Consider the following 24,114-nt stretch of genomic DNA (forward strand, 5'->3'; position numbering starts at 1 on the left):
GCTTGAAATAACATGCTTTTGTTATAAGCAGAAATGCAATCAGCAAAACACACCCTGGAGTATGTTTTTAATATATATATCCGTGCCCAAATTACTTTGAGGATTTTAAAGCTAACTTTCTCCAGATCAAGATTAGCCCTATTGTACTGTGCCACTGTGGTACAGTTTTTGTAAAAATTGGTTTAAACAATAAACCTATGAATGGAAAACATGAAAATGGTCATCCTGTTCTCACCAAAATTGGTATGGTGTTGTTGTTGGAACATGATCATTTTAATTTGATACAATTAATTATTAAAGGCCTTACTCGTGAAAATATTCACCCTTTTTACCCCAAAAAGAGGTAATTTTGACTATAAAATTTACAATATGTGGCAATTGTTAGTCTTGTATTGAAGACTGTTGAAATGCTTAATTCAATGTATAAAACTAAATACAGTCTTTCTGATCATATGAAAGACAAGCTGGGCATATCAGAGTCTCCAGTTAACAGCAGTGTGTCCTTTAATGATTTATGTCATTTTTCCATTTTGCTCCCCAACACTCCGCCCTTCCAGAAGTATGTTCCACTGTACTTAATGCTGCATATTTCAAAAACACAAACACTCTGAAAGTATGAACAACAAAAATTATCTTCAAAGTTAAAGCTTTCTAACCCTGTGTTTTATATGATCATGTTATGCTTTTCACAGAAACTTAAATTAAAACAATAAAATATGAAAAAAATATGTTATACATATTACCAAACCACAGAAAGTTTGATTAATCTTGAATAGAGTGTTTGTTCGACACAGTTTGTGAAAGAAAATGTATTGGTTCAAACATGGGGACCTTTTTTGAAGCACAGTACAACAGGGCTAACCTTGATCTGGAGAAAAGTTAGCTTTAGAATGATATATGTTGTAGACGTGTGACCAATGGGTCCATTTAGTCACTTTAAAATGTGCCCCATCTGCTCAGCTATTTATTCCAAGCTGAATGCAGAGTACTCCAATCTGTGTGGGTGGGTGCGTGGCTAGAGACAGGGCGGGTTGTTCATTGCTTACACTGGTGCCGAGTGATCGGAATATCTTGCATGTAAAACAAGAACAACAACATAAAAACTGGAAAGGACTGTAAATACATTTATGTGATTCCACTCAATGGCAGCTGAGTGGTGCTTGTTGAAAATGTTGTCTGTTTCTCTTTAACTGTACTTTCCGTCTGACGCTGAAAATGTGACCGTGCCCGCAGCAGGGTGGAGTCGGAGACAGCACTGTTACCTGTCAGTCCGTCCTGGTGTCTGCGCAGGCGCGGTTGCAACAGCTTGCTGCTGCTGCTTTTCCATCCCTGCAGGTCTAAGGAGCGCCGCAGCATTGGAGAACCTATCAGCCGGGAGACGGGGGAATAAGGAATATACACTTCTCATTAAAACCGATGTTCATTACTTCGATCTGCATTGAGAAAATCAAGGATACTTTCATGTTTCCACACACGAGCCTCTGGACTGGTATGATTGCCCTTGATATATAGATAGACAGATATGTGTTATTTTGTTATTTTTTCTTTAATTTGAAAATTAACTAAGATACGTCTGTAAAAGACATTGATATGACATGATTTGGGTCAGCGATTGTAGTGTGTTCCATTTAAGCTGTAAAGTTGCATGCATGAAAAATGCGTTTTTCTGGATTAATGCTGTTCAAATTGATGCCTGCCTGTTTTGTGGGATGATGGAAATCATAATTGCGGTGTGTGTTTGTCAGAAAGCGACAGATATATACTACCGTTGGTAGCTTCAAACAAAAGTTTTTGATTTATTAAAAGTAATGTATTGTGTTTGGTTTGTAGTTAGCATAAATTAAATGCCTGTAATTATAACAGATTGAAATCATAGGACCTTGGAAATTCCAATATCGTATGGGTAAATGTTTCGATTAAAAAAATAAATAAATAAATACCCTAAAGATATATTATAATGAATGAAAGTTGTCATTTGTTTAATTAATGCTTTTAAACCGTATTTTATAATCCTGAATACTAATGCCATTCCATGTATTTTACTACCCTTTTTGGTATTTCTGTTTCACCATAACGAACTGCTGTACAAGGGTGCAGCAAATGCATATTACTAGTTAAAAAAAGCAAGAATGAAAGAAAGAAAAAGTATAGCCTACCTTTGACTGAAATTACCACACCCGTATGGATATAGATTTTAAACGTGTAGGTGTCTGTTATCGTAATATTGTCTAACAAAAAAAAAAAAAAAAAAATGAGTTGGCGCTTATTGATTGAAACCCATTATTTAGTCATCTGTTCCAGTACTTCTATTGATCACATTTTATTGTCGTGATTGATAGCATCGTGTTGCTTCCTTTTTTACACCATCGGCTGCCGCGTTGTGAAGTTAAATATATTTAAATGATATAGAGGCTATTCTTCGGTCAAGAAAGAAACTCGGCACAGTAGGGTGATTGTATTGTGGTGTTAAATTGGGGACAAAAAACTGCTGTGAAGTGGCCTCAGACCAGTAATTAGAAGCCGTCTCAGTCAAGATGGATCAAATAGAATCTGCCTTTGTGAAACCAGCATCGCAACCTGTGGCGTCTCCGGATCTCGCTTCAGGCATTGGCATAGAAACGGCTACCAGGCGCTAAAGCGTCGCTTCTCCGTTGTTTGCCAAAATAAATTAGGGATTAAACTTGATAAAGCGATGTAATCAATTACAGGAGAATAGTGGACAGACTAAGCTTTTTATCTGTGGAAAAGCTCTAATATTGGAAGTGTGTGGGGTGTCAATAAGCATGTATACTGCCACTGCTCAGTTACTCATTGAGTCTCACTTGTTACTGCCTCGGGATAAGTACAAAGCAATGTTATTTATTTATTTTAAATATGCTGTACTGTGATTGTATGCTTGCATGTGATCTGTACATTTACTGTACCTACCAAATTGACACAATGTTCATTTAAAAAAAACATAATATGGCATGAGAACATGGTTGTGTTCCAAAGTTATGCAACACCAAAGTGTTTTGCCCCCAATGCCACCTGTCATACAATACTGAAATCCAGACGTAGTTGAAAAGGAACTGAAGTAAAATATGCTACACTGTGCTCTCTAGCTCTGTTTGTGCCATTTGATACATCTTCATTTAATTGAGTGTGTTTTAACATTTTGGAAGAAGTAGTTACGTTTCAGGAGGGAAAGACATTTTCCCCTTTACCTTGTGACTAATACACATTTGGGCCTGTGGCCAAAAATCTGCCCTTTAACATGTAGAATACGTTTCCAGCTAGTAGTTGATGTTTATCCAGTAGCAGTAACTCTAAAAGTCAATTAAAAGGAATATTATATGATTATTAACTCCACTGTTGGCAATTACACCAATATATCACCACAAATATACACCGTCTCCTTACCCATGTGATGGTTAGAGTGGTTCGGGGTGGTTTTGTGTCAGATTCTCAATGCATTTTACATTCTGTTGTCTGCTGTGTCTGAGTTTTCATGGCTACCAAGAGCCCTGATCCTGAATGCACTTCTTTGCTTTCTTTGTGGCTCAGCCTGCCCTGCTTTTGTTTTAGTCCATGGATGCACGCTTTCCCCTTTGGGGGGCTGTTTTATTTCTCACATGCTATACATTAGAAGCAGTGCACCACATTCAGGATTCCAGAACAAAGCTGAATCAGAAGTAGTTCCCACAGATGAGGTCAGGGGAGGTCTTTTTCCATCCCCATCAGACACACAGTTTCTGCCTGCATCTTTAACAAACTAAAGCAGCTGATGGATGGGGAACGAGGAAGAGGCATAATGCAAAGCAATGCAAAACTACACAGACCAAATGTTACTATGGAAAAAAAGGTAAATGAAGAGATGTGTGTATTGGCGTTTGGTTGCTAAGATAGATCTATATGCATATTATACACAGTACATGGGTGACTGGGCGAAATCCCACAATGACACCCTGTTGTGCCGTATTTATTAATTTTATATCTAATAACCTCAAGGGCATATAGGTGGGCTGTTAATTGGCAGGAATCTCAGACACCAAAGGGCATCCGTTATCAGTATAAAGAACACACTGCTTTATTGTTACCGGTGGTATAAAGTAACTTTACAAAAACATGGTGATTTTTAATTCTAATTCTCTGGTAAAGTGGTGCTGTTTCTGAAACATCCGTACAGGAGGCCACTGTAATTGAATCCAGAGCAAGTGGGCCAGCATGTGACTGAAAGGTGACTCGGAAAGCTTCATTTTCATATGTCAACTCAGATTTCTCTGCAGCCTGCTGTGACTGATGTTCACTGTTTAGACATGACTGAGCACCAGTTACCAACAATGGGGAATACTTATGTGTCTGTATTTTTGGGCTGCTGTGTTATAATTTTGAAGAATATAAGATGTATGCTAGTAACAGAATCATTTCCTGCCAATAAAGTCTTAATAGAAAGAGGTGGGAGCATGCATACAGTATGAATTTTACTGGAGCAGGCAACAGTGTAAACGTTGTGTATCTTAAGGGACTGGAAGGTTGCTTGTTGCTTACTGTATGATTGCACTGCAAGGACAAGTGCATGGTTTTGTGTATACACAGCAGGCCCTATCAGATTGTGGGGCCTGCCCATGTAATAGAAAGGGGCCAGATGCTGTGTGTGTAGTTCAGAAGAGCTGTGAAATCATGCACATCCTTGTATCTGACTCCACAGCCCCATCCATAATATATGTACTGAATGCCAACCTGCTTCTTTTGTTGTGTCCTTAATCAATGCCTGTGATGTACCTTTGGATATGTACATAAAATGTCATCCATCTCCCCTCTGTCATGCATTCACTACCCTTTTACTTTGCTATGCCTTTACCAGAGTATACTGCTTTTAACATACTGCAGAGGTTGATTGGTTAACTGATAGTATCTTCACAGTTGGATTAAGGTGAAGCGATTCAGTTGGGAGAGATCTGTGACCCAGTTTTGGCTTGCTCAGCAGTGTGAATCCCTGAAATTGGGTTAATTGCCAGTGTAGACACTTCCCAATTGGTGCAACTGTCTGAGAAAGGAGACCATTTTGAATCATTTGTATTCAGCACAACACCTGTGACATGGTGTGTTATATAGATTACTGAACCCTTCATTTAGAGCTTCATATTTAATTGTCTTAATTGTCTTAAATAAATGCCATCCTGTAATCCATTATAAATAACGTCTCCCTGCTGATGTATTTTGGAAAAGGAAGATAATACTTTTCATTCATCATTAGCTGTTTGAGAATGATTAAACTCTCAACATCATTTTTTAAGGTTTATCAGACACAGATATCGATTCAGGTGATCTACCCTTATAAGAGTCTACCAATGTATTTTTTGCAGTTCTCCTGTGCTTTTTCCATGGTTTTACTGTGCATTTAACATAGTTTACCTTGATATTCCATGTTTATTAATATGCTTTACCATACCTCACTGGTCTTTGCAGTGCATACCAATGCTTTACCATGCTTTCACAATGCTTTAGATTTTGCTATGCCTTTAGTATGGTAGCATTTTATAAAGGTAATCCAAATACTTCCATTACTATTTAAATCATTATACTAGGGCCCTTCTTGGTGTTTCAGATACCCTTTAGAGAGAAAGGCACACTAAAGAGACTTGTATGAACTGGTGGTGTTTTCATAGAGATGGCTTTGTGATCCTCAGCTGTTTAGGTCAATTGAATTGACCTCAAGGACAGTCATTCTTCAGGGTATAGAAGGAAAATGTTGACCAGAGGGGAAAAGAAAGTGACCAACAATTAACTCGCCATCTGTCACCCTCGGGCTGCAATTTCTCACTGTGCTGTAGTACTCGTTATCAGGACTCATAGTAATTTGAACATTCAGGAAAATAGGACATTTTATTTCTATGTGTGTAATAGCCTTTTATTGTCCAACAAGTTCAGGCAAGTTGATGTGATCAATGAGAATGAAGACAGATATCATCTCTTGTCAATGAAGATATTTGAAAAGCAATATGATTTAGATATTCTTGCTAACACTGCGGACTCACCATGCAGCCACCCAAGAGCTACAGCATCGGAGGACAACACAGCTTTCGGGCAGCTTACAGGCAAGCCCGCAGGTGCCCGGCCAGACTACAGGTGTTACTGGTGCGCGGTGAGCCGAGGACACCCTGGCTGACCTAACCCTCCCTCCCCCCAGGGCGATGCTCGGCCAATTGTGCGCCGCCCCCAGGGAGCTCCCGTCCACGGTCGGCTGTGAAATAGCCTGGATTCGAACTTGCGACGTCCAGACTATAGAGCGCATCCTGCACTCCAAGTGGAATGCCTTTACTGTTTGCGCCACTCGGGAGCCCACTATTACAAAAATTTCTAACTCTTAATGGTATATTCTAGAAGTTTCAGTCTGGTTTTCGCGCTGCACATAGCACCAAGATGGCCCTTGTCAGAGTTGTGAACAATCTGCTGATAAACCCTGACTCTGGCTTTCCATCAGTATTAATTCTTCTAGATCTAAGTGCTGCCTTTGATATTGTAGACAATTCCATCCTACTGAATCATCTTGAAAGCACAGTAGGACTATCTGGCCTTGTCCTATCCTGGTTCAAATCTTATCTTTAAGAGTTTGTCTCTATTGGGAGGTAAAATCGGCATTATCAGAAGTTGTCTGTGGTGTTCCACAGGGCTCCATTCTAGGTCTCTTGCAGTTTTCATTATATATGCTACCGTTAGGTGACATTATCCGCAGACACAGCGTGAACTTCCATTGCTATGCTGATGATACCCAGCTATATTTGTCCCTAAAGCCATGGATTTCTTCTGCCTGGGTGTTATTAGCTACTTGCCTTACAGACATCAAATATTGGATGTTAGAATTTTCTAATGTTGAATTCAGATAAAACAGAGATTATGCTAGTGCAGGGCATAAAGTTAAGGTCATGAAGGGCAAGGCAATGTTGCCTTCGTTGGGCGTGAAAATTCAGGGGCATCAAGGCAGTTGTAGGGGGAAGAAAAGGCAAAATATAAATCCAATCCAAGGGCACCAAGGCAATCTCATACTCATTCATAAAACAACAAAAAATAAATACAGAGAGCCTATTATGTTGATGAAATGTTAATTCAAACAAACACAAAGCAATGTTTTCCCGGTGATTCACATACTAATTGTTACAAAAATAAAATATAGGTCACTTTTCCATTGTAAAAATAAAATGGTATAAAAATATCCAATTTAAAAACAAACTTTCATAATGAAAAAGTACAAAGGATAATTTGGCAACAAATTAATATTCAGGGTATTTTGTCCTGTAATTAAAGCTTTTTTAAAACTCTCTGTACCATGTGTTTCATAATTTAGGGTACGCAAGTTCAACTGGATTTCATATAACATGTTGTCCGCTGGTGAAGTGAATGTTTAATCAATGCATTTTTAAATGTTAAAAAGTACTCTTTCAGAAATCGAGATTTTCACAGGGAATTGGATATTATTATTATTACACGGCACTAGTTCTAATTCATAGAAATTGTGAAATTCATGCACACCGTGAAAAAATACAGGCTTAGTGATACAACAGCAACAGTTAAAGATAGATTTTCAGGCAAACTGGCTGAAGATTTACCCATGGCTGGAGTGTAATAACGATCGTGGTCAAATGAGGTGTTCGGTCTACAGTGTCTGTACCCATGCAAACAACGCGGCTTTGAAAAGAAGAAAAAAAAAACTTTATATAGTTTCACAGCTCTTGAAATGTACAGTTGCAAAGGATTTGCGGTTTTGTTATGGTGCATTGCTGGACACTTGATTCAGGAAAAAAAAAAGATATGCTGTTTTAAAGCATACACTTTCGTGAAAGCACACATTTTACTAGTTAAAAAGCAGAACTACGTAAGGTAGTGAGAATGTACTACACAAAAATAAATGAAAACAAAAATCCACTTCTGTGTTTCGTACACTATGTTATCTCTCTTACTCGTTTCATAACGCAGGCAGCTGCTACTTGAACCATGTCATACATAGCTACTCGTTTTTTTTTTTGCTGTTTGGTTTTTTTAGTGTAAGTATTTGAGCAAAACTAATAATTATCTACCTATTTGTGTGCATTTTTAGCGTTGATGTTTTGGGGGGAATAACACAGAATTACAAAACAGCAACGGTCATTGAAATGTCTGTATAAATTAGCAATATATATAAATACACTGAAGACATGAAAGGAGAATATACTGCACCGTTGCATTTTAAAGTATTGCAATTTTAAGCATAGAATCATAGAATCTCCTTATACCATATATGATCAAAGAATATGTGATTATGTGTAATGTGGTATACGTTATACATGTGTTTTTTTTTAATTTTTTTTTATCTAAGCTGTAAATTAAAAAAGGAAATTTAAATATAGGTCTACATTATTTGAAGCCTATTCACGTGTATGTGAAATAGCGGACAGCAAAGCATCGAAAACATTTTTTTTTAAAATCTGCTAAAGAAATGGCCTGAAAACCCTCTGCTGTTTGATTTTTTTAAATGATCCAAACACAGTGGAATGCAAACTGTACAAGTGGCTCTTAACGTATGAAGGCACAACCAATTTCTGCAGTACTTGGTGTAAGTTCACATTAATATTATTTTTATTATTGTCGGGGACAAATTGTTGTGCACCCATTTCTTACATGAACATTAGGTAAATCCTAGAACACTTAGCTGCCGCTTTAGACAGCTCTTCTTCCTCCTTTCTTTTTAAATGTTTTTAAGGCGCTTCGCGTGGAGTGCAGGATTCGCCCTATAGCCTGGACGTCGCGGCTATTCCATTGCCGACCGTGGACGGGATCTCCCAGGGGGCGGTGCACAATTGGCCAAGTGCCGCCCCTGGGAGGGAGGGCTTAGGTCGGCCAGGGTGTCCTCGGCTCACCGCGCACCAGCGACCCGCTGTGGTCTGGCAGGGCACCTGCAGGCTTATCTGTAAACTGCCCAGAGCTGCGTTGTCCTCCGACGCTGTAGCTCTGAGGTGGCTGCACGGTGAGTCTGCAGTGTGTAAAAAAGTGGGCGGCTGACGGCACACTCTTCGGAGGACAGTGTGTGTTCGTCTTCGCCCCTCCCGAGTCAGCGGTGAGCTGAGCCTAAAAATAATTGGACAGTCTAAATTGGGAGAAAATAATAAAATAATTGGTGACTACTAAATTTATAAAAAATGAAAAAAATAAATTAAACGTTTTTGAGTTAGCATGGAGCTCAGAGACTGAAAACACACTGCCAGTGAACACGTGTGATTGAAAATTCCTGGCGGCGGGGTCATATTGAGTTCAGTCTAACAGCATCCCTCCCTCTATTTGCCTGTCATTAACCAATAATACAGTACGTTATTTCTCGTGGCTTAGTGCTGGGAGGTGCACAGTAAAAAGAATGGCAACAATAATACATTATGATAATGAGTCATTTTCTCGCAGGACGAGATTAGACATAATTCAATTGAATTGTGACAGAACGGGCCAGCTGACACTGAGCAAGTTTGTGAATGGGTTGTAGATCAGATGTGCTGGTGTTGACAGAGACTGGCGGCAATGACGGGCGGGCATATAGGCAACTTTTGCCATAAGTTTTTTTTAAATTTCAGAGGCATTGCAGTAAGTGGCTTGGGCACTGCTGCAATTGCACTGGTGCCGTCAGTTATTTTGCACCCTCCTAGTGGGATCACAGAACCAACTAAAAGGAAATGTGAGATTACATGAGCTCGACCCTTGCAGTCTCTCATCAAAACTTAAACAAGAAATTAAGAGTTTTCGGGTCATCTTTGATCCTGATCTATCATTTGAGACTCACATTAGGGAAGTTACTAAAGTATCTTTTTACTATTTGAGAAATATAGACGAACTATGACCAATTATTTCTGTATCTGATGACGAGAGACTAATGCATGCCTTTGTTTCATCTAGAATTGATTATTGTAATGCACTTTTTTCTGGTGTCGCAAAACGTGTGGTATCCTGCTTGCAGCTTGTTCAGAATACCGCCGCTAGAATTCTGACTAAAAAGAGGAAAAGTGAACATACTGTATTACCCCTGTTTTGGCCTCTTTACATTGGCTCCCTGTGCACTATAGAATTGATTTTAAGATTTTGCTGTTAACTTACAAGGCCCTGAATGGATTAGCACCTAGTTATTTGCAGGAGTTGATGACCCCGCATCTTCCATACCGCACTCTGAGATCACAGGATGTGGGGCTGCTGGTTATTCCTAGGGTCAACAAAAGCAACACGGGAGGTAGCGTTTTTTCTTGTAGAGCTCCTAAATTATGGGAGGTAGTGTTTTTTCTTGTAGAGCTCCTAAATTATGGAATGCTCTGCCTTCATTTGTCAGGGAAGATGGGAACGTTACAGTTTTCAAGACTAGTCAAGACTAAAAATGCACTTTTATTATTATTATTATTATTATTATTATTATTATTTATTTCTTAGCAGACGCCCTTATCCAGGGCGACTTACAATTGTTACAAGATATCACATTATACATTATTTCACATTATACAGATATCACATTATTTTACATACAATTACCCATTTATACAGTTGGGTTTTTACTGGCGCAATCTAGGTAAAGTACCTTGCTCAAGGGTACAACAGCAGTGTCCCCCACTAGGGATTGAACCCACAACCCTCCGGTCAAGAGTCCAGAGCCCTAACCACTACTCCACACTGCTGTTATAAAATGTTTTTCTTATCTTAGTGGGTTTTTGTAACTTTAAAATTGCAGCTTTTGTATTATTATGTTTATACTGTTATTTAAATGGTCTGACTGGCAGTTATATGTGTGACATGCTATATAAATGTATTGCAGTTTGTTCTTTTTTTCTGCTATGTAATGTATAGTGCTTTGTAATACTGTGTCTAAAAAGAGCTATATAAATGGTTTAAATATATATATATATATATATATATATATATATATATATATATATATATATATATACAGACCGACGAGGACATCACGAGCAACTGGGACGGACGGACGACCAGAACCCGGTTGGGCATCGAGGACGAGTGCAGCCGTTTCTACACGGACCTGTTCACCAGCAAGACGCCAGTCGACCCGCCCAACATGCAGCACGACGCCCTACTGGCCATCCCGTCAGTGCTGACCTGCGAGGTCAGGCACGCGATCCAGAATACCCAGAAAGACCGGGCGCCAGGACTGGACGGAATTGAGGCCGAGCTGCTCAAGGAGGGCGGACCGACGCTGTGGGCAGCATTGGCCAGCCGTTTCAGCCGCTACATGGCGCAGAGACGAACACCGGATCAATGGAAGACGGCCAAGACAGTGCTGCTCTACAAGAAGGGTGACCGCGAACAGCTGAGCAATTATCGGCCCATCTGGCTCCTGCCGACCGGGTACAAGGTCTTCACCAAGATGCTGCACAACCGACTAGCCAGGCAGTTGGACGAACAACAGCGACCCGAACAGGCCGGCTTCCGGTCTGGTTACAGCACGATGGACCACATCCACGTGCTGAACCAACTGCTCGAGCGCTGCCGGGAGTACAAGACGCCCTTGGTGCTGGCCTTCGTAGACTACGAGAAGGCCTTCGACAGCGTGGAGACCAACGCCGTACTGCTCGCCCTCCAACAACAGGGCATTGCCGACGAGTACGTGGCCCTTCTGCAGGAGCTGAACAGCGGCTGCGCCACTAACATCACCCTGTTCGACCAGCCACTGCGCATCCCCGTCGCCAGAGGCGTCAAGCAGGGTAACACCATCTCGCCCAAGCTGTTCACGGCGTGTCTGGAGTACGTCTTTCGACAACTCGACTGGGACAAGAAGGGCATCAGCGTCAACGGCCAGTGGCTTAGCCATCTGCGCTTCGCCGACGACATTGTCCTAATCGGCAAGTCAGTGGCCGACATACAGCTGCGACTCAACCAGCTCGACAAGGCCGGCGCAGCGGTCGGCCTGAAGATGAACCTGGCCAAGACCAAGTGGATGCGCAACCTTCAGGCAGCCAACAACAACATCCACATCGGCCAGAAGGAGATCGAGCAGGTCGACAGCTACATCTACCTTGGCCAGGAGCTGACTGCTGGGCACAAGAACAGCCGCGAACTGGGTCAGCTATGCGTCCATAGCAGAGGTTGTCACCAACACGGCCGACGCGACCCTGCGCGCCCACATGTTTAACAGCACCGTCCTGCCAGCCATGCTCTACGGGGCCGAGACCTGGTCGCTGACCGCGGCCAACAGGCAGAAGCTGGCAGTGACCGAACGCGCCCTCGAGCGGCGGATGGTCGGCGTCAAGAAGACGGACCACGTCAGCAATGAGCTACTGAGGAAGACGAGCAAGGTCAAGGACGCTGTCAACCAGGCCGACCAGGCCAAGAAGCGCTGGGCCGGACACGTGGCCAGGAGGTCGGACGGGCGATGGACGCGGGCCGTGACCGAATGGCTGCCTCTCGACATTAAAAGACCGCTCGGCCGCCCCGCAACCCGATGGCAGGACTCGCTCAGACAAGACATCGGCAGAGACTGGATGACTCTGGCCAGGGACCAAAAAGCCTGGCGAAGTTGTTGTGGCCTGCGTCGAAAGACCGAAATACAGGCCGATTAAACGATTAAACGATATATATATATACACAGTACTGTGCAAAAGTTTTAGGCAGGTGTGAAAAAATGCTGTAAAGTAAGAATGCTTTCAAAAAAAGACATGTTAATAGTTTATATTTATCAATTAACAAAATGCAAAGTGAGTGAACAGAAGAAAAATCTACATCAAATCAATATTTGGTGTGACCACCCTTTGCCTTGAAAACAGCATCAATTCTTCTAGGTACACTTGCACACAGTTTTTGAAGGAACTCGGCAGGTAGGTTGGCCCAAACATTTTGGAGAACTAACCACAGTTCTTCTGTGGATTTAGGCAGCCTCAGTTGCTTCTCTCTCTTCATGTAATCCCAGACAGACTCGATGATGTTGAGATCAGGGCTCTGTGAGGGCCATACCATCACTGGTAGAAGATAGTTCTTAATGACTTTCGCTGTATGTTTGGGGTCGTTGTCATGCTGCAGAATAAATTTGGGGCCAATCAGATGCCTCCCTGATGGTATTGCATGATGGATAAGTATCTGCCTGTACTTCTCAGCATTGAGGAGACCATTAATTCTGACCAAATCCCCAACTCCATTTGCAGAAATGCAGCCCCAAACTTGCAAGGAACCTCCACCATGCTTCACTGTTGCCTGCAGACACTCATTTGTGTACCGCTCTCCAGCCCTTCGGCGAACAAACTGCCTTCTGCTACAGCCAAATATTTCACATTTTGACTCATCAGTCCAGAGCACCTGCTGCCATTTTTCTGCACCCCAGTTCCTGTGTTTTCGTGCATAGTTGAGTCGCTTGGCCTTGTTTCCACGTCGGAGGTATGGCTTTTTGGCCGCAAGTTTTCCATGAAGGCCACTTCTGCCCAGACTTCTCCGGACAGTAGATGGGTGTACCAGGGTCAAACTGTTTTCTGCCAATTCTGAGCTGATGGCACTGCTGGACATCTTCCGATTGCGAAGGGAAGTAAGCATGATGTGTCTTTCATCTGCTGCAGTAAGTTTCCTTGGCCGACCACTGCGTCTACGGTCCTCAACGTTGCCCGTTTCTTTGTGCTTCTTCAAAAGAGCTTTGACAGCACATCTGGAAACCCCTGTCTGCCTTGAAATTTCTGCCTGGGAGAGACCTTGCTGATGCAGTATAACTACCTCGTGTCTTGTTGCTGTGCTCAGTCTTGCCATGGTGTATGACTTTTGACAGTAAACTGCCTTCAGCAACCTCACCTTGTTAGCTGAGTTTGGCTGTTCCTCACCCAGTTTTATTCCTCCTACACAGCTGTTTCTGTTTCAGTTAATGATTGTGTTTCAACTTACATATTGAATTGATGATCATTAGCACCTGTTTGGTATAATTGTTTAATCATACACCTGACTATATGCCTACAAAATCCCTGACTTTGTGCAAGTGTACCTAGAAGAATTGATGCTGTTTTGAAGGCAAAGGGTGGTCACACCAAATATGGATTTGATTTAGATTTTTCTTTAGTTCACTCACTTTGCATTTAGTTAATTGATAAATATAATCTATTAACATGTCTATTTTTGAAAGCATTCTTACTTTACAGCATTTTTTCACACATGCCTAAAACTTTTGCACAGTACTGTGTGTATATATATATATATATATATATATATATATATATATATATATATATATATATATATATATTATTGCCAAGCGTAAAACAGCCTTAAATTGATGATCCCCCCAGGGCAGGCTAGAGGAAGGACAATTTGGAGACACTCACATTGCTTTAGCTTGTGATATCCACAATCCAGCATGAACACCAAGAAAAGAAAAATGAATTCAGAATGGAAAACTCATCATAGCCTGAAGGCTCAACCAGCTCAAAGGGTTCAAAGCAGTGTGGGAGGGCAAGGGGTGCATTATTGATGACTTCAAGGCAAGGGCTGGTTACATAATACAGATTTGCACAGAGTGGCGCTCACATTATAAGTGTGAGAATGAGTGGAACGGTCCTTTGGTTTTCCTTGTTTGGAAGCATACCCACTACCAACTGTTTGAAAAGCATTTAGCCTTTGGGACAACTTTCCTTTTCTTTTTTTATTTTTTGCTGTTTATCTTATTTAAATAAGCCGGAACCAAAGCTGCTGTAGCCATACTGTGTGATAATGTGACTGCTTGGCTAATGGTAAATGACTTATTTGTGCACACTACAAAACCACCACTATCCTGCATTCAGGCATTAGGATAGACTATTGTTGTAAGTGAGGAGTGCATTTGCATATAGTAATGCAACTGGCAATGACCCCATTTATTTTTTTAATTTGTTATGGTCTTACTGACTGAGTTTCAACAGGATGACATGTTGGTTCTTGCAGTCGGCCTCTTTCTTTAATAACACAACCAAGCCGCCAATGTAAAAGCAATTGAATCTTTCTAATTCTTCTTAGTCCAGTTGACATTTTTTTACAGGTAAAACTGGACTAATATGCTTCTGTAGTTTTTTTCAGTGTTTATATCACCTTAATGCTACAATTCGTATTGTGAGTCACAGAATCTTATTTCTCTGTTTAACCCTGCCTGAAAGAATGAATGATGTCAGGTGCTGACGGTGTCCTTATTAAAGCTGGCAATAATGACTGCTTGCAAAGTCCATGTAGCAGCACCACCCTTTCACCCTTTTTTATGATCTTAACCTCTTTTATTCATGTTTTTCACCAGATCTTAAATTTCACTTTCATTTGGGTTAAGACTGAAACTAAAATACAAGATGGTTCTGTTTGTTTATTCACCATGGAAATGAAATGAAATGACATTTAAATGATTTCCCTAAGGTTATTGTATTTTGTACACTGTTCATAAATAACTCCATTGTAATGTACAGTTCATGCAAAGTTGTATAATCTCTCTCTGTAGCAGCTGTGCATCTGCTGAACAGGTGCGGTATTGTGTTTGCTTTATTGACTTAACAGTATAAAGTACAAAAATGAGAACTGAAGTGTTAGGTTTATACAAGAGGTTTTAAGAAAACATTCTAAGTGTAAAAGTGAAAGGAATAAAAACGTAACCCTTTGTCAAAAGGATTTCTGAATCCCAGCTTAAACTATTTATAAGCAAATGGTTAAGAAGAACAAAGAGTAGCATAATCTCACAACTATTAGTGAGTTACTGAGGTATATTAAAAACGTTCTGCAGTCGACAAAGTGAAATATGTTGCAAGTTATTGTGCCACTATGTTGTGCTGCTCAGGTCAAACATAAAACACCTTGTTGAGATGATAATTCCGAAGATGCATACAGTGTTTTTTTTTTTTTTTTTTTTTTAAATTTAGTCGTCGACAATCTTTTTACCCCGTTTTTTTTCTCCCCAATTTAGCATGCCCAATTATTATCTGTATCCTCGGCTCACCGCTCGCAACCCCCCCGCCGACTCGGGGAACGGAGGCTGGAACACGCGTCCTCCGAAACGTGCTCCTGCCAAGCCGTCATTTTTCCCACTGCAGATCCACAGCTGTGCCACCAGACCTATAGTGCCGGAGGACAACACAGATGGCATAGGTCAGCCAGGGTGCCCTCGGCTCACCACATACCAGCGACCCCTGTAGTCTGGCCGGGCGCCTGTGGGCTTGCCTGTAAGCTGCCCAGAGCTGTGTTGTCCTGCGACACTGTAGCTCTGATGTGGCTGCATGGTGAGTCTGCAGTGTGAAAAAAAAAACAGTTGGCTGACGGCACACGCTTCGGAGGACAGTGTGTGTTCGTCTTCGCTGCTCCCGAGTCAGCGCGGGGGTGTTAGCAGTGAGCTGAGCCTAAAAATAATTGAATATGCCAAAATTGGGAGAAAATAATAAAATAATTGGCGATTTACTAAATTTATGGAAAAAAAAGAAAAAAATATATATATATTTTTTAATTGTTTTAACAATGGATGATCTTTTCCCTTGGAATTCCCAGAAATACTCTTATTAGTCATGTTTCTGTTCAAGCAGTAATGCATAAAGGAGATGTTCACACTTTAGTTCCTGTTCTGGTGAGGATGGTGAAAAAAAATCCTGCCACACCCCATATCTGTCTGGAACTAACCTGCATTTTGAATACGAGGCCTTCAATATTAAAATCGCATCTAATCCTGATAGCAATTTCTTGTCAAGAATGGATTTGGATCCCAGTTTTATAGAACCACATGCTTACTTCCAAGCACCCTCTTCCTCTTTGCAAATTGCTTATTTTCTTGCTACTCTACCTGGTCATCTGCAGTAGTGTGTTGTGCTCACTTTGCTGCTTTGACATTGAATTTGAATGTTATCTGTGGGACTGTGTTCTGACTAAACTATGGTCAGACACACAAACATAATTTGAATATAGTCCCTGAGGATCGCGGATCCGATCATTGAGTGCAGGATGCCATCATTGTTTTCTAGTAATACAGAACCCAGGCTTCCAGAAACCCCTTGATGATTCATCCCGTCAAGCAAAAACATTCTCTTCTCTAGAAAATAACCGGTTTAAATCTGTCTTGTATTCACATGAGCATGCCTTCTTTAGGATATATATTTGAGCAGAGTCAGATTTTACTCAGAATTTCAGAAAAGTGTTCCTATCTAGAGGATTTTTTTGCCCGTGCTGACCAGTGGTGTAGTCCTAAATTTTAAAGTACCAGAACGCCAATTAAAATAGTGATTTTTCTCAAACAAATTTTGTGAATTCACTTTTTATTTGTACATTGAACTTGAGGTAACATTTAATAGGTAATGCATGTGTTTTGCATGCGACTTTTAGGCTACCCCCTTGATCAGTGCTGCCAGATTTGGCTTGTTTTGAAAGCATCTAGCAGGTAAATGTTGTCTTTGGTGGTTTGGTTATGTTTTGGCTATTTTTATCATGCATGTTTTTTTTTTTCTATTCCTTTCAATTATGAAATTAGGAATCACACAAACACTCAGAGGGGCCTCACAGTGTCAGGGTCCTAGTTTTGAATCCGGCCTAGGGTACTGTCTGTGTGGAGTTTGCATGTTCTCCCCATGTTCGTGTGGGTTTTCTCTGGGTACTCCGGTTTCCTCCCACAGTCCAAAGACATGCTGTCCAGGTTGATTGGTCACTCTAAATTGCCCTCTGTGTGTGTGGTGCCCTGCGATGGACTGGCGTCCCGTCCAGGGTGTAGTCTCGCCTTGTGCCCTGTGTATGCCGGGTTAGGAGTAAGTGGATAATGGATGGATGGATGGACAAACGCTCAGTTATTTTTTATTCGTCACCAATTTAAGAACTGTATCAGTACAATTAGAATTGTTTTTAAATGTACTAGACTATCTGCTGGATAATTTAAAAACAAGCAAAGAAGATAAATAAATAAATAGTATATAACATTACTTGTTTTTTTATTTTAAATAAATGTGTAGCACTTATTTTTGGCTGGTTTAAAAAACACAATATGGCTACTTTTTGGCTGATTGCTTCCAAAATTTGGTGGGGCATTACAAAAAAAAATCTGGCACAGGAAAAACATGGACACACATTCCAGCCCACCGGCACCTCATTCCTCCCCTACCAAATCATAGCTTAACATACACTTTTTCCCTGTAAATGTACAATGTTACCCCCAGGGTACAAAGTGCCATACTAAGCCAGGTGCAAGGGCAGTCGTTCATTCCAATACCCGGGTCTCTGCACTGACCGGCAGCTTTAAACCCGTGTTTATCTCCACAGTAATAGGATGCACTTTTGCTGTCTTCTTCGTCAGCATTTTTACTAAAATAATTGTTAGACTTCTTAAAGTAGACTCTTGACTACAAACATTTTAAATATTAGTATTTATTTTTTAGCAGACACCCTTATCCAGGGCGACTTACAATTGTTACAAGATATCACATTATTTTTACATACAATTACATTATTTTTTTGACACATTATTTTTACATACAATTACCCACTTATACAGTTGTTTTTTTACTGGAGCAATCTAGGTAAAGTACCTTGCTCAAGGGTACAGCAGCAGTGTCCCCCACTAGGGATTGAACCCACAACAGTCCAGGTCAAGAGTCCAGAGCCCTAACCACTACTACACACTGCTGCCCTCACGGAAAAGCTAATTACTATTGTGTTTAATGATTGTTTATATTACCTCCATAGACTACTGTAGCTATGACATTGCATATTTTCTGACATTTTCTCAAAAGCTTAGATCAGTTCCTGAGCCCTAACCACTACTCCACACTGCTGCCTGGTTATTGCGCCGGTTATCAGCGACTCCAATTCGGAGTGTACCATCACAACTCGTATTTAGGGAATCGGGGACTGATTTTTTTGTTCCTAGTGCCTATTCAATGGCAAATCACAGAAATACTAATTTGATTTCCCCACGGAAAACAGATCGCTTCATTGTTGCCCAGGTACCGGAATTAGACCGGTCGAGCGCCATAAAAGCATTTTCATAACAAATCAGTAATGATTCTTAAGTTAATTCTTAAGTCAAGGTTTTGACTATAGAAAAAAGTACCGGAACAATGTTCTGGCACTTTCTGGCTCGACTACACCTGTGAACCTGACCAGAATAGGAACTAAAGTGTGAAAATCTCCTTTACGCATTACTGCTTGAGCAGGAAACAATGAATAATACAAGTATTTTGGGTGGATTCCCAGGGAAAACATATAAACGAGTTACTGCAATCCTGAAACATCTATTTAATCTATTCATGTTATTGTCCTATAGTGGCTTGTTCACATCTGTTGAGACTGTGGAGCAGAAAGCATTATGTAGTTTTGTGCTTGGAATTACCATGGTGGTAACTTCTAGCACTGATTCACACATACAAGCTTGGGCACTGACATTATACTTCAATCGGTTTGCACATCTGATGATTTTACTGTATTTTACGATTAAGTATGCTTAGAATCACCCACCTTCTCTAGTCAAAGGGTGGGATACACCTGTATAATATAAATAATTACTCTCTTACTTAAGGTTAGTATCCTGGATCTCATATGCATGTCTGTTAAGGTTTCTATGTTTACAATTGGTATGGTAATACAAATCTTTTGCTGTTTAGTTTGAGTAAGAGCAGCTAAATATTGCTTACCTTTGCAAGCATGATTTTGTTATTCTGCTGTCATTGCACTCCCCTAGGCAATAACACATGAGTGTCTCATCTTTGTGAGAGGCAAGATATGATCAGCTTCATGACATGATTTTTTTTAAAGATTTTTTTTCCACAAAAAATGCTAGAGGTTCTGACGCATAGAGAAAGCAGTTGAGAAAAGCTGCAGATCTTACTTTTGGCAGAGCTTAATTAGTTTTTAACCATAATACACTGAGGAAAAACAATAGCAGATGGGGCCGCCTTCTGTTTTCCAGCAAAGCACCCAATTTAGCTCTGTTGGGATTTCAATGGCAGATGAGGCCTCTGAATGAAGGAGCCCAGTTTATAATTTCTTCTGGTAATTAGCGCCTGTAAAGCAGAATTTTGTATTACCAGCACTAATAGTGGGAAAGGGCATTTTGTGGTGGTATACTTTTTGTACAGCAACACAGTAACAAAAACAAATGTATGATTTCGGCAAATGAAATATCCTTGGTGTTGTGTACCAAATGTTTTCTCTGATTGTTTATCAAGGCATTGCAGAGTAATTAAATCAGTAAATTATTAATCGTATAGATGTAATGCACTGAATTATATTGTACCTAATGTTGCTTAAATATAAGGAGACAGTGAGATTGAAAAAAGACTGGAGAAAAGGGGCCTTACTGATGTAACAGACAAGAAAAGCATTTTATGAAGCCTGTTAAATACTTTGTCTTGGAGACAGTGATACTAGGGATGCAGTGCAAGGAGAAAACTCAACTGGAGAAATATATCAAGACTTTTAATGCTGCAGTCTAGGGAGATTGATGTAGTAGAGGTTTATAAACAGAAGAATTGCATTGCAGACTGTGCAATAATAGTGAGGAAAACAGTTGAGGATTTGATACTGTATTGCCCAAGGTAGTTATTAGTCTATATAATGAAACTTTAGGGACTTGGTGTTTGCTACCAATTGAGGAATGGTGGAATGAAAAAATAAATATGTAAAAATGATTTGCACATAAAGAGAGCTTGAGTAGGAATCTCATGCTGTGCTTCCTGTAATTTATTATTAGGAATTAATTATGAAACAAATTTCTGAATGGGTAATCCATTAACAAATCATTGTCAATCATTGCTATCCAAAACCCGTTTGGACATCGCTTTGAAAATGCAGCCTGCTGCTGCACAGTAAGTGATTAAAGTGAAGCTCTCAGGTATAGTAAAGCAGACATAGCAGTTGAAGCAGGATCTCTACTGGTTTCTGGCTTTAGACACTCATTGCATCCTCCATTAATTTACCAATGAAAGGTGTAACTAGAAAATGTGTTTTGTGAACAAAAACACTTCTGTTGAGCTTCCTGTTTCCACAGATCCCAGAAAATAATCTGATCAGAACAGTTCTCCATTTTGTTAAGTGGGGGTGGGGGGAGGGGGTTAGAGGGCGTCACTCAGTTATTATGAAACATCTGAAAAAAATTAAATAAATACAAGTGTGAAATTCAGTGAGATCTCTGGGACTCGCCAGGAAAGTAATGTAACTTTCACATTATTTGAAAGAACAGCAGACCACATCTCTTGTTGCAGCATTGCAGTACCACAGAGCTACATGCTATTCTGAAGGGAATTTACGTTGCTTCCATATTTATAAAATTGATGATGAATTGCGTACCATTACAACCCTGCCATGACTTTTCACCCTGGGACTATTGCCCCACAAAATCAATAGGGGTCTGGTGCACCAAGCCCTCCATAAGCAAGCACATGGTTCAAAAGTTTGTATTATGGTATGAATAGCATTAATACATTTTATGTGATGTTTTTAAAGACAAAATGTAATCTTTGTGTAGGTTATGCAAGAACTGTTCTGATCAGATATATTTGTCAGCTCTTTATTGAAATCCAAATAAAGGCCCCCAGTCTTCAAGTCACTGAGCTCCACTAACATGAAGCTTTACGGTTTTTGAAAGGAATTATTTTGCATGAAATGTTTTCTGAATTGAATACTCCTCTTTTCATGTGCTGGGATCATTTATTTCTTATTTGCATCTAAATGTCTGCAAGGCAGCCAGGATTCACACAAACGTACTTTGGAGTGCTGCCTCCTCTTTGAAATCTGATGCCCTGCTTTGACCACAGAGACACATTTGAAGCGGCAGCAGAGGATCAAAAGTCTTTGTGTTAACATTTTTATTTTGTCATGTGTTGTTGGAACAATAGGACAGTCTTACTATTAACCAGAGATCTCCTGTAGAGACGGCAAATGCTTGCCTTACTGGGTGGGGCTTCATCAGCTAGATGTTGCACTTTGTGTTTTTCCATCGGGCACTGGGGATTAATCATCAGCATTACCAGGAAGTGCCAGTTCCTGTTCTGATCTAATTAGAGAAGAAGCGTTTCACTGAGTGTTTTCCTTTTTCCAAATCACATTGTTAAATCTTTTGTTTTTTCAGATTTAAAAAAAGCTGTATGCTGTGAAAATGTTCCTTACGTATACCGGTTTATCTGCCCATGCTGACATGACAGGTTGGCACTGCTATCGACCTACGTTTGTTCAGGGGATTAGATCAGACGCGTCAGGGTCTGTATGTGCTAAAGCTGTTTCAGAGATACAAATATCTGCTAATTTTAACATGGATCCGTGTAGGGAAACAGAGGCCCCAGACAGAACTATTTTAGCAAAGATGGTCTTTCACAAATGATTATAATCTTACATATTATAAACTCTAAAAAAGTTTAAAGTTATTATGTGTGGGGCTCTCGAGTGGCGCATTCAGTAAAGGTGCTCCGCGTGGAGTGCAGAATGCGCCCTATAGCCTGGAGATCGCAGGTTCGAATCCAGGCTATGTCATTGCCGACTGTGACCGGGGGTTCCAAGGGGGCGGCACACATTTGGCCTAGCGTCGCCCGGGTAGGGTGGGCTTAGGTCGGCAGTGCAATCCACGGTCCGAGTGGTGAACCAGGATAAAAATAACAATTGGGCATTCCAAATTGGGGAGAAAACTGGGGTAAAAACCATTGGCGACGACTAAATTAAAAAAAAAAAAAAAAAAAAAAAAAGTTATGTTGCATTCTGAGCTGTGTTGTCCAATGATCTGAATTTACTGAGCAAAATGCATATGGATATTGGAGTGACAGATTCAGGTTGTGGAAGGATACAGTATTGTTGTTCAGGGGTCAGTCCAACCAAAGGTGAATGATGGGTCGTTTGGGGTCATTACTCTATCAACCACCTTCACACGCCCAAAAATAAATGAGGTATTTTACAGTCAGGGTCTGTGGGAGGCTGTGGGTGATTCACTGAACACACGGGAGTCAGAACGGGTCTTTGAGACGCCGCGCAGGCGCACAGGATTAATTCATACCCGGGCACCAGGGATATACTCAGGGTTGCTACCAGCAATGGTATCCCCCTGAGTGCTTGATACACATTTATTTACGGACATTATATTCCATAATAAAAAAGGAGAAATAAAAAGAGAAAACAAACACTGTAAACAAAACTACAAAGAAAATGCTGCTTTAAGCAGGGTCTCGCTACCTCCGCTATTCTGTGAGGTGTAATTGTTAAGGATGCTCTGTTATACCAGGGCTCGCAAAACTTTGGTAACGCTACTTGCCCTTCGGGCAGACCATTGTGGACATTTGGTTGTCCAAAAAAAATTCAAGTTTCCCATAATTGACCATATGGACTGTGATTTGTACAAAGTCATTGACATTGTGAAACAAAGACTTAAACCAAATGTTTTTTTTGTTTGTTTGTTTGTTTCAGAGATCTGCACAAAGCTTCTAAAAACGGTCTGAAAAAGATTGTTTGCTGTCATCAACACAATAACCACTATAGTGATCACAGCTTTGTACTGTGAGCTTGTAATCAAGCCATGCTGTCATTCTATGAGATATCTTAACTAGCTACATAATGAGCTGATGACATTCATCACATCCTGATGTTGATGGTTGAGCCTCATCCACAGATTCATCCTCACTCTGGCTGTCAACCCTAGTTTTGTGACTCCGAACTGGAGTTTTATGGGTCAGGTGCCTGTTCCCTTTGCCTGAGAAGAAGCTATATTTAACAGCTTTGTCTGGGGAGAAGCTGTTAACATCACAACCGTTTGTGGACAACAACATCAGGTCATCTAATGTCTCAGCTTTCAGAGATGGCTGTTGAAGGGCTGAGTGTAAGGAGTAAATTCTAGAACCACAATATGAGACAGGTGACTAGGGTTGTTCTGCAACAAATATGTGTACAAGTGATGAAGCTTCTGTCCTCTATGAGCAGCCAATCAGATTTTGTGATCAGTCCACTCTTGTGGGATTAGGTCAAACTCTTCCTTTGTCAAGACTTTTTCAAAGTGCTTTACTAATTCAACTATCTCGTCATAGCCATAGGTAGCCAGCTTCTCTCAGTCATGTGGCAGAAGAGATGTGTCAAACACGCTGAAGCTAGACAGGGGCCTTTGGGAGAAGCCTCGAAATCTCTCATCCATGTACTTCACTGTGTTATCAATTATTTGAGTGAAGTCTGACTTCCGTGGTGCACAATCTGCAT

General features: G+C 40.7%; 1 protein-coding gene across 4 annotated transcripts in view; it reads left to right on the forward strand.

The window, feature by feature from the left end:
* The first annotated feature begins 1,050 nt into the window (after window positions 1-1,050).
* The window catches only part of LOC117409498 (FH2 domain-containing protein 1-like), a 54,434-nt gene continuing 31,370 nt past the window's right edge, over window positions 1,051-24,114 (forward strand). For all 4 annotated transcript variants that reach the window (XM_034015650.3, XM_034015653.3, XM_034015652.3 and 1 more), the window contains exon 1: window positions 1,051-1,489. The gene's annotated coding sequence lies outside the window, so the exon portion shown is untranslated. The remainder of the gene's footprint in view (window positions 1,490-24,114) is intronic.

Source organism: Acipenser ruthenus, chromosome 2, assembly GCF_902713425.1.
Source record: "Acipenser ruthenus chromosome 2, fAciRut3.2 maternal haplotype, whole genome shotgun sequence".
NCBI classification, from domain to species: Eukaryota; Metazoa; Chordata; class Actinopteri; order Acipenseriformes; family Acipenseridae; genus Acipenser; species Acipenser ruthenus.